Source organism: Rattus rattus, chromosome 2 (assembly GCF_011064425.1).
Source record: "Rattus rattus isolate New Zealand chromosome 2, Rrattus_CSIRO_v1, whole genome shotgun sequence".
Classification (NCBI taxonomy): domain Eukaryota; kingdom Metazoa; phylum Chordata; class Mammalia; order Rodentia; family Muridae; genus Rattus; species Rattus rattus.
The window spans coordinates 51,473,494-51,485,984 of NC_046155.1; the positions used below are offsets into that span (position 1 = coordinate 51,473,494).

General features: G+C 39.0%; 1 pseudogene; it reads right to left on the reverse strand.

Annotated features, from left to right (window-relative positions):
- Positions 1-5,325, reverse strand: part of LOC116893084 — a 72,435-nt pseudogene extending 67,110 nt beyond the window's left edge.
- Between the last annotated feature and the right edge of the window lie 7,166 nt (positions 5,326-12,491).

Here is a 12,491-nt window from a genome sequence, read left to right on the forward strand (position 1 = left end):
ACCATAGAGGATTAGTAGAAAAAGATTAGTATTCATTACTTGCGTAAAGCAAAATAAATAACTTGTGGAAGTTTAGATTCAATCATTCATTCTTTTAAAAATAAGATAAAATAATGTTATTGTATTATGCTTGTAGCCCATTATATTGTTTTTGCTAAATTGTTACTTAAAACAAAAAAACTGGTTGTCAACTCTACATAGTACTGAAAATATTTTCCAGGTTATAGAAATACAACTTTGGGTGATATTAAAGCAATAATCTGGATAACAAAAGAAAGACATGACTTTATTTTTAAGGATAAACAAGATTTTTTTCATTTGAAGATATCAGAATAAACATGAAACTCTTAAGTTATTTCAGTATGGTTTCTGTTTATGGTCATCACTGATGTTGGTGTACTACAAAACCCGGTAACTAAAGGAGCACGGCAGTGGAAAGGAGCCAGTGACACATCTGGTAAGTCACAACCTCTCTTTGTTTTTTGTTTGTTTGTGTTTGTTTTGTTCTTTTTTTTTCCCAGAAAATTATCAAATGTAACCTTAAGGATTCCATGAACTAATGGTTATGGTATGTCTTGATAAGGTATGGATTATGATGTGAACTTGGGGCACTGTTGATTATTTCTGAAACTATTCTAAAATTATTATGTAACTGACTTTAGCTCTAGATAATAAAAGTATCCCCAGAGTAGTTCGATAATAAGAGAGAATATTAGCCAATTTACTCTTTTGCTCTTAAGGTGGTAATCAGCCTTCTCGTTTCTTTAGAGAACCTATTTTATAATGCGAATGGTAGTACTTATTTTTTTAACACAATAGAAAAGCTCGTGGCATTTTACTAGATCACAAACAGTCTGGTTTATTGAGAGAATCTGAGAAAGTCTCATATTCCACCAAAATCAGAAACAAATATTCCACAGACCCAGTCTCAGTTATCCTTTAGTGTGGAACACACCCACAAAATGGTAAATTCCTTATCTTAAAGTATTTTATCTCCGTCTATACAAAAACCAAGGCTGAAATGGTTCAGTTAATGTAATGTTGGCCACACAAGTAAGAAATTAAAAAGATGCTTGTTATTCTGCTTGAGAAATACACCAATTTTCTTCCCACTCCTAGCCTTGGCCTCCAAAGCTAGGCACCCAGCCCCCATAACACTAGGGAGAAAGACAGAGAGCCTAGATAACTATTATGAAGCAAATGAGGGCCAAGGCAGGCAGCAGGTCGATGTTGTCATTTTCAGCCACATGAATACAAAACCAGATACTGCATTATTTCCTGCATAACCTCTTACCTTTTAGCTGCCAGTTGGCTACTTTTTCATAACAAGGCAGGAGGTGGCAATAAGAACGTCATTGACCAGCCTCTCCCATTCCAACGTTGCTACGTGTTCTCCCCAATTCTAAACAGGTCAACTAGAAAGTGCTTCCATTTAAAAATTTCATAATGGTGTTTGAAAATATTTATACTAACATTATTTTTGGCAGGATCACAAGGCAAAGGATCAAACTAGTGAAGGCGTCAGGCTATTCTATTTTGTAGTTAGAAGAAAGAGGGATGTGTATGTGTAATTGTAGGTGATGGTGGTGGTAGTGGTGGTGGTGGTGGTGGTATATGTGTGTGTGTGTGTGTGTGTGTATAAATGCCCACGTATGCATGTGCTCTCTAGTAGTTTTTGGCTTGAATTCTTGGGATACAAAAATTATCTTTCACTTGTGTTAGCCACTATACAATAGTTGCTCTCATGTTCTACAAACATGTAGATTGAGGCTTACTAGGCTCACAGATTCATGACTGTATTCAAGAGGTACTGTCCAGATATATAAATTATCATATGGCATGTTCAATTCCCTAACCTGTCTACAGGTCTTAAAAGAGGTCACTTTTGTGATAGAAGCAGAAAAAAAAAAAAAAGAGGCCTAGGATGGCAATCAACTGGCATAGGCAGAAGACACAAAGCTTGCACACCCATTATTTTACAGAAACATTTCCGAAAAATGAGCAGAGATGGAAGTAAAATCATTGAGAACAACAGACAGCCTGAGTCAGAAGACAGCACAAGTAGGTGCCATTGATCTCTTCACAGTATTACATTGTCCATCTTATATCCAGGAGACTTTGGATGTCAGTAAAGGAGTCCTCACTGTAGCCCTGCCCTGCTATAAAAAAAATGACTCTAAGTATGCTTCTTCCTCTGTGTCCCAAGTCCCAACCGGGCTGTTTGTGCTCCATGGAACAAATCCACTTTTACAAGGTCCACTTTTTGAAGTGATAAATTTGGTTAACACCAAAACGCAGCAAACTTAATTCTAGCAATCTCTGCGTACCTTGGGTAACCACAGTACACATTTTGCCAACCATGGCTCCTTAGCCTGGTCGAAATCTGAGACTGTCCCTAGGCAAATAGCAAGTTCCATTACAAATATAGTGTGAAAGTCTAAAAGATCAAGATACTTTAGAGATCTCACCATGACAAAGGATCCAGGCCCTTCCTACAGCAGCATATTGACAGTTTGACTCTTTACATTCTGACGATCTAGTCACATTTTTCTCATTATTGAGCACAATTATTTACCAAAAAAATCACAGATATAAACACACAGCTGAAAAAAAAGCAAAATTGGCCCACAATACTATATAAATAATGGCCGATGCTAGACCCAAAAGGTGAGAAATGCAATTAGGACCCCACTAGTGAGAAAAAGCCATGTGTGCAAATTTAGATGTTGCTTCTTGTGACTCCAGACCATTAATCACCAGCGGGTAAGACTTTGTAGCTATTAATCCTGATGTCACAAACCTGGAATAAGGGACAGAGCAGAGCTGGAGTAAGTGTCCCATCTGTGAGCTTAGATGCCTGCTGGCCAAACTGTGAGGTACTTTGCAATACTTTGTCACTCTTGTGATTCTGAGGGAAACTGGACTTGAATCTTTAGAAACAGAAGACACTTCTACCCTGGAGAGAGAGAAATAATTCCATTCATGAGGCTGTACCTCATGTCTAACAAGTTGTCTGGGCAACACAAAAGACCAAGAAATAATGTCTTCTTATTTTTTATCTTTAAAAGCGATATATCCAAATATTCCCAAATATTTATTTCTCCCTCATCTACCTTATCTCTAGGATACAGGATTTGGGGCAGGGTGAAGCACTGTGCCAGTCAGCACTGCTTTTCTATTATGCAGTTACTACTGTCAGACAATGAAATGGCTATGAGAATGAACTCAGAAAACAGAAGGATTTGTGTTTAAACATGACTGTATCACTCGTTCGTTGTCTCTGGCCATTATCATTAGTGGATATACTGAGTACTTATTTGATGGGTCTATTAGAGCAGTATGAAAACCCAACCTATGGATCTCAGATAGATTCAACGTTGATAAAGCATGGTATTATAAGGACAGTGAAACAAGGTAAGACTAGAAGAATATTGTCCATGAAGACGACGAGAAGTAAGCCGAGCATATCCCTGCCCTATGAGTAAAGGGGAAGAAGGAAGCAGGTGGGGAAGGGTACCTTTAAGAATGTCTTCAGGATTTTCTCTGATCCTATGGGGTACGTTCTCTGGATGAGCGAGTGCTACACTTGCAAACCTACTCACACGCACACAGAGACAGGTGGGCACACAGACACTTCTGCCCAAAGGCATCCCGAGATTTAAATGTAGAGAAGTATATCATCATAGAGGCCGTCTGACTTTCATAAATTCACTTCGCTTCTTATCACTTATTGACTTGTTGTTTGTCTAAGAAGATGCAGTATTTCTCACTTAACTCGGGTGGGTATACAAGTCGTTTTATAGATGACAAGAGGTTACGGGTTATGAAAAAAAATGACAGGAGATAATATATAACATCCAGTGACAAGCTGAGGCTTCTTTTTGTCAATGTGAGAAATGACGATTTCCTTGAAACTTAAATGGGATGATATCTTGACATTTTAAAATGTATCTATCAGTGACATTTTAATAACAAAGCAAACAGTGAAATAAACATCTGTCTACGTATTCAGCTCATCTGTAATCTGTACTCTCTAGACCTGGATTTCAAAGACTTTAAACCATTTGCACATTTTTTTTCAAGAAGATAGGTACAGATAAATTGCATCAGGAAAGTATGTAGATGAGATTCTCACCCAAAGAATATGAGAGAGCCCAAACTCCAATATAGCTAACATATTATTATCAATGATTTAGAGGACTGTCAACATTTAAGGTGGAAAACCAAAAAAAAATCTTGTTTTGCCGGTGTTAAGATCAGTATCCAAAACATAACATAAAAATCGCATGTTGTCAAAATTGTCCTGTAAACTCTGGGTCACTCATCACACAAATTATGCAGATTGGATTATATTGCAGGTTTGTATAAGGAGACCTTCGCATTCATGTATACAGCGCAGAAGAGAAAGAACCACCGAACAGATTGCAAACGACTGAAAAGGCAGACCTCATGCTATAACGTGTCAAAAAGTCTTTCAAAATCTTAGTACTTTTTCCTTGAACAGGGAATGGGTCTCCGCATCCAAGTGATTCTGAGCAGGTGAGGGCGACCTGCAGTCTGCTCCCACGCAGCCTGCCAAGGCACAGCGGATGCTGTTGTGAAAGACAAGCCTCTGTTACCTCCAGTCTTTTGGTAGCCTGCGTCTTGCAATACTCATTATACACCAGGTTAAATTCACCTGAATGCTCTCAGTGACGCAGAATGCCTTACTCGTTTTTTGGGGCTGCCTTGAGATTACAATAAGCTTTGAATGTATTAACTCTGCCTATGAGGAAAGTACAAAGCCAGCCTCTTCCTGAAGGAAACACGTGTCTGCAGGAGGGCGGCTGGTTGACCCGCAGTGCCATGGGCTGCTGCAGATGTTCATTAAGCAGAGTCCTGAAGAGGCAGCGATTAGCAGGGATAATTTTAGAGAGACACAGAGGCTGGAAATGGGGCATCCACTTATGCCGCCACCTGGACTATGGCTTCTTGGCTACGCCCGGGAATTAGTCTCCGACTTTGTATTTTAGAGACGAGTTCATCCAAGCCTAGGAGCTGAGAGATGGTCGCAGCAACAATAACATAAAATGATAGTGCTGGGGAAGACCCCGTGTTAACCTGTATCAGAGTGTGCATGCCTGAAAAGGAGAAAGGAAGGAAAAATTGTCTGTTGAAAAGACTGTAACAGCACATGACCCACCTGCATAGATTCAAACCAAATGGAGTCCCAGCATTGAGCAGATGACGTAGACACCAAGCTCCACTCATAAGAAGGGCAATAGCTGCCCCAGAAAGGGCAAAATTAGTTTCCCCCATAGGATTGTCCCTGACTGCATTGCTCATGCGCCGATGCATACCCTACGGTTACTTCTGCACCTCAGTTTTGTTTAACTCTTTTATTTTGTTAAGAGAAAGGAGACCATGAAGCTGTATGAGTAGGGAAGTGGAGAAGAAAGGAGTCTGGGAAGACTTGGGGAAAGGGTAAACCGTGATCAAAATATGTTGCATAAAAAATCGTAAACAAAATAAAAGAAAAAATTGCACCACTTTTCCCAATTAAATATAACCAGCACTGGGGTGTTTTATTTTGATTTTGGCTCTGGGCCACTTTATTAAGAATAAAGCAGCAGTATAAGTTAAACTCCAGTACCTGATTAACACACACACACATACACACACACACACACACACACACACACACACACACACGAACTGAATACAAGGTATAAACATCTGACTCATTAAGTAAATAGGTCTAACTACATATCAGCTCACATTTTACTCAGAATTTATTTAATCCCGTGCAGTTACTAATTTTATGCAAATATATTATTAATTACAAAACAATCATCATTTGTCACATGGAATGCTCTCATTTTTTTCTAAGCGTGGGTAAAATTATCCCTTGCTGAGGCATTTGATGAGTTGTAATTAAACTTCTCCCAAGATGTTTGAACTTGAAAGATTATGAGGTTAGGTTTTCTGCTAAATTGATTAAGTGCGAACTGGAGAAAGAAATCTACACCTCTCTCCTTGGATAATAAATGATTGTTCATCTGAAATGTTATTACGATTTCACTGAATCATGAACGAGCTAATGCAATTAATCATGGAAACACACCATATGTGCCGAAGCTCTTTTAAAAGACAAAACGTTAAACTCAGCGATATCCCAAAACTTAATAAAGGGGCGTTTATGCCATAACCTTAACCTTCCTGTTTCAGAGGGTCTTTATATTCTAATTTGAAGCCAAACTTCTCAAGGCCAATAATAAGAAAGTTTGCGTTTTACTGGCATACGCACAGGAGTAAAGTTGCGGGGCCCCTGCAGGAGCCTGCTGAGGGTTTAGACACGGTCAGTCGTGTGCACCTGTTATTGCAGGCTGTGCAAAAATCATGCCATTGGAAACCTAATGCTCAGGCATCACCACTGAACAAAGCTTTTCAAAGAATTTATAGGACAGATATCTTTATAATTTCTGACCTAGCCAAATTAAACTATGAAAGTCTAGAGGCTTAAGTTGACCTAAAGTAAGGGATTGAATGTAGTCATCCTACAGAGGAAAAAAGTAAACAAACAAACAAAAATCAAACCAAGCAAATAAACAAAACAACAACAACAGCAAAACACTTTTCAAGATCTTCACTCTGAAGGGAAGAAGTAACTGGAGTGACTCAGAGTCTACGTACAGGGTAGAACCTCGGAAAGCAGCTTGGTTCCCTAGGATGGGAAAGAGAATGCAGCCCAGAGAGGGTGAGAATAGACCATGACTTTCCAGTCTCAGCCTGAACGTTTTTCCACTGAGAAACCAAAGATCAACACTGGTGGAGAGTTTTCCAGAACAGTTATTTTAAAGAAGAAATACCAAACCTCAAAAATAGCATCTCAAAATAAATTAAACTCAAAGCACAGCAAAACTAGCAAGTCATGAATTCAGAGGTAAATTTTTAATTGCGTGTAAATGTAAAGACTGAAACAATGTGTGAAGGTTTTCGAGCCTGGCTTCAGCGGTCAAAATGAAAGACTTCTTCACCGGCAACCATAACAGAAGGCCCCCTTGATTGGCTGACCTTTAAAATTTTTAATCTTGGTCCTAAAGAGTCTGATTGTACTGCTGCCCAGCATGTGAGATATTTAATACCCATAATATTGGAATGTATGTTTTCATAATAATGCTCTTAATTATAGTTGATGCTGGGAAGTGATCTTTCTTTATACTGTTTCCTTAAAGTTACAGTTGACATGAGAAGATATAGGACACTCCATGAGGTCAACATAATCCTCATTAGTCACACGGATTTAGACATCCACCCAACTTACATGGCGTATGAGTTTCTTCATCTGAGTACCAAGAAAAATAAGGTCACCTCCTTCTTCAAATGAGCATTGTAGCTCATGAAGAACGCATTGCATGTGAACCACTTGGATCTATTCCTAGTCCTAAATATACACCATATATTTATCTATTTCTTAAGAGCATCCCTAATAAAAAAATTCAGTGTTTGTCATTTGTTTATTTTCTTGAGATAAGACTATACTATACTATAATGCAGAGTGGCCTGGAATTTACTAGATAGACTACCAGGTCGACCATGAAGTAGACAATTCCCCAATCCCAGGGATAGAATTGTAGACGTTTGGTCTACCATACCCAGCTTGAAATTTTCTTCAAAAGCATGTATTCTGTGCCTGCAATCTACTAGATACCATAATAGATACTAGACAGCTAAGTATTGGAAAGACATAGTCTATGGTGTTCACATTTCTAAAACCCAGGGAAAGGGAAAAAGCAGACTTAGGTTTTAATAGTTACCCCAGGTATGTTGAGCAATTTGACTCTGCAACAGGGAGTTACCTTCCACAGAGGCCGCTCTAGAACCATGCAATTGAGTTTTAACAAAATGGTCATAGCGCAGTTGGTTATTATTCTGATTATTAACATAGACCTGGTAGATTCTATTCCAAAACCCATGGTCTCATGAGGCCAAGTAGTTGTCACTAATGAAGCCACATAGATACAAGTAACACTATATGACAAAGTAGGTTGTATTTACACACACACACACACACACACACACACACACACACACACACACACCAGTTAAAGGAAAAGAAGACCAGAGGCCATGGGAAAGGACAAATTATGTAACTATATTTTAATTACAAATAATAAGAAGAACAAAGTATCAACCAGTGCTTTATGTGTTTGAGACTTTGTGCTGGGCTGCATCTGTAGATATCCTAGGCCACCTGCTGCCTGAGATTTTGGTTATACACACCCGTGTCAGCGGCTTTCATGCTTCCCCGAAACTTCCCTCTCTTCCCTCATAATGAGGCCTGTGGAAAGAAAAAACCCATTCTGAGTAGTCTATATCTCTCCAGATGCAATTTCTCACATAAAGATAAGGGAAACAGCTTTTGCTTCCCATCAACAAAACATTTCCTGCTTCATAGAGGTGCAAATATATTCTTATTTATTTACTCACTTGCTAAGTGGAAATCAGAAACATTTTCTGGCAGACCTAGAAAGAGAGAATCTAGTGTAAGCTCCTTCAGTTGCATTTGTTTCTTCTAACCATAAAATTTTAAGCTTCAGGTCTTGGGGATATTTTGAGTGGTACTGTCATAGATCTAGATTGCATGTTCAGCCTCCATGAATATGGTCAGATAGAAATTATACTCAAACTCATAGCCCATAGACTTAAAGTGTGACTGAGAGAATGGGTTTCTAGATAGGGCTGAAATACCTTCCCGCCCCTTGTTTGATGTGTTATGCCAGTGACAAGGGACTGTATAGAGTAGTGGAGTATGTTAGAGAACCAGAGGTTTCTAGTTGCTCCGAGGAGTCAGCATCTTTACTTGTGTATCTGTGTAAAACAGAAATGAATAGATCACATGACACACCACAGTAGAGGAGTAGGACTGAAGCAGTTGAAGGGGTTTGCAACCCCATAGGAAGAACAATAATGTCAACCAACCAGACCCATCCAGAGTTCCCAGGGACTAAGCTACCAATCAATGAGTATACATGGAGGGACCCATAGCTCCAGATGCATATCTGCCATCAATAGGAGGAGAAGCCCTTGATCCTGGAAAGGCTTGTTACCCCAATGTAGGGGAATGCCAGGGTGTTGAGGTGGGAGTGAGTGTGTGGGAGTGGGAGTATCTTCATGGAAGCAAGGGGAGGGTGAAGGGAAAGGAGGGAAAGTGGATAACATTTTAAATGAAAATACACAAAATATCCAATAAAAAAGGAACACATGACACAATACAAATTGTCTGAAATCAGGCACATCCATGTGGTACAGCTATAGAGAGGAACCAAAAAATGGGTTTCTATCATGGCGGGTCTGGGACCTGGTACATTCCCTATTATGCTGTTAGAGCTCAGTGATAAGGCCCCTGTGCAGGCTGTGGCATGCCATTGGACTGACTTACACAAGGGGTCTCCTGGAGACATTCTTAACTGTCCAACATGACATACATTACTATATCATCTATTTTATTATTTCAGATAAGAACTGGGCACCCCTCAGCAGTTTAGCCTACTATGAGGATGACATTCACACACTCTGGAATGTCTGGGATCCATCAAACTAGTTGATTCTAAAACTATACAATTGGAATATACGACTAGATGACAAATTAGAAGCAAGTTTCATTACAAGTTCATTAAGAAAGAACAGATCAAAACCAAAGAAAATATCACAGAACCAGATGGCAACTGCATTAGTACAAAATTGAGCTTTCATTATTATGAAGATAAATTGTACTAATTTTGAAAGAAATAAAGAATAAAAGCATACATCTCCTTAGAATATGAAGTTTAATGCAATGATACATAATTACATTGATAAAATATAAACATCTCTTCAAATTTCCTTCTTTCTCTTTTCTTTAAATTTATCTTCCTTTGTAAAATGTTGATAGTATCTATGCCTGTCTCCAGTAAATATTGTGGCCTCCTGATATTAAACTTCTCTAAAGGGATACTTTCCTTGGTGTTTATGGAAGAAAGAAGAAAATAAAAACATTTAATAATGAGTTTAGAATCAACTAAATCAAGTTAAGCAGCTGTAGTTCCTGTAAAATATTATCACTGATATGATAATTACATGGTATATGTTAGGAAAATATCTTAGAATTTCCAGCAATGAGGACAATACCAATTAAACCTTGAGAGAGAGAGAGAGAGAGAGAGAGAGAGAGAGAGAGAGAGAGAGAGAGAGAGATTCATTTTCATAAAATGGAGATTATAGAAAAATGTAAAAATTTTTAAGATTGTTTTGTTCTACTAAGAAAAAATGCAAAAACACTTTAAATGATCAATGCAGTCTTAGAACTACCAAACCAAATGTTTAAAAATCAGATTCATTACAACTTTCTATAACTTATGAACCTTCTCTATCGTTGATGCTAAGAATAATGTAGCTTATTACTTTAAATTTGTGTGTTTTTCTTAACCATCTCACTTGATAATAAGATCTGAAAGTACCTATATTTGAAAGAATTTACCAAAAAAAAAAAAAACTAAACTAAATAGGTATCGTCTCATAGTAAGAAGAGAGGAGACAGATTTGTAATGTAAGAAACAAAAATGTGATAGAGTCAAGATGTTAGTAAATGGGCAAAAGCTGCATTTCAAAAGCTCTAGAGAAAATCATTTAAATAATATACAACAAAATATGCAGTATTTATGGAATCCATTTGGTGTTTCAGTGTAAAATATACTGAGTATACGAAGAAGATTCCTGTAGTGGCAAGAAAAGATTCTGTATATGAGTACATTGTAGCTGTCTTCAGACACCAGAAGAGGGCATCCGATCCCATTGCAGATGGTTGTGAGCCACTATGTGGTTGCTGGGATTTGAACTCAGGCCCTCTGGAAGAGCAGTTGGTGCTCTTAACCACTGAGCAATCTCTCCAGCCCGACAGAAGATTCTGGAATCCTTAAAGGAGATGTAATCTCTACCCCTCAAGTTTAAGTTGTCACAGTCTAAGTAGAAATGATACAAGGATACAGTCATACTTGAACAATGGCTTATTTGTTTCAAAGCTGATTTTATTCATTCACTCACTCATCTTTACCATAAATGTATGCATGAGTTAGCTTTGGCCACATGCTTCAGCATCTGAAAGTTGACTATATTTTCCATAATGCTGCTTTGTCCTTCCTTCAGTGTGGACAACTTTAACCGAAGGGGAAACTTGTAGTTTCTTTGGCCCCTCAGTTGTGCCCTGTGATGTTTGTCTGGAAGTTGTCTTATGAAAGGATGTTTGGCTGAAGCAGACGTGAGAAGATGCTTCGCTGACACTGTCAAGGCATATGAAGTCTTGCTGGGGCGAATGCTTGACAGGGTGCATGAATATCAATATAACCCCATAGACAGTGAAAAAGGTGCTTGCATAAGCTTGCCTCGCAATGCCTCACTCGCCTTCACTGATGGCTGTCTTCCATTGGCTTGGTTGGCAGCGCCTTGCTGCTTGCTGCTGATCTCTGATCATAGAAAGATATATGCCTAGTGGCATTCTGTCTGCTTCTGGCTGCTTCCACAGACTTCTGTAGATTTGGCAGAGCCTAGTGGTTTCTTCTGGATCAAGTTGCTGCTATTGATTTGTGTTTGGCACTTGCCAATTGGATGGGACTGCTGTTACTGATCCATGTTTGATATTTTGGCCTGGAATACTAATACTCCAACAATGGAGGTTGGAATCACCCCCAAAGAACTATCTCCAATCAGGTCCACAATCCCCATTCCCTATTAAGCTTTATTTGCCCGTTCCTCTGGTAGGTGGGCTAGGGAGGTTGAACAATTTGAGAATCCTTATTAAAGTAAGTTTTGAAAAGTCTAAGCCTACATTTAATACATAGTGATGCTGTGAGTGGAGATTCAACAAAAAATGAAATCGTCAAAACTGAACATCAAACACACTTAAGCCTCAGACGGTATGCCTAGCCCCACAGGCAATGAGAGCTATACACATGGTGCCAGGAATCATGGGATGCACCAAGGAGTTCTGCAGACCTTTAGATACAAGGTAAAGGACAGTGTGAGCGTCAGGAAGTGTTTCTCTCTCCTGGGCCCTGATATCTGATAAGGTTGCTTTATAGTAACACAGCTCACATATCATTATAAGGAACCTGAGTTGTGCTTCTCATAAGTAAGCTCATGTCCAGTATTGACTAATATATCAGTAGGAGTAAGACGAATGCTAGCCCCTCTTTTCTCCATTCTTCACTTCTGAGTAACCTCTCGAAGCACTGCCTATCCCTTGGCAGAGGCACACATTCAATGTGACACGGAAGATGGCTACTCTTGACTGGAGGTGCATGTGCTTCATAAACATGGATGCAGGTTAGGCTGTGAGAAAAATCTACATGAGAAATTTGTCTCAACAAACCCCGTACCGCACTTAGTCACAGCACTGAACTGAATCGTCAAGATCATCGGTGGCTTCCAGCAGAGGGAGAGCTTCACTGGGATAGTCTGTCCAGGCTACATGTGGG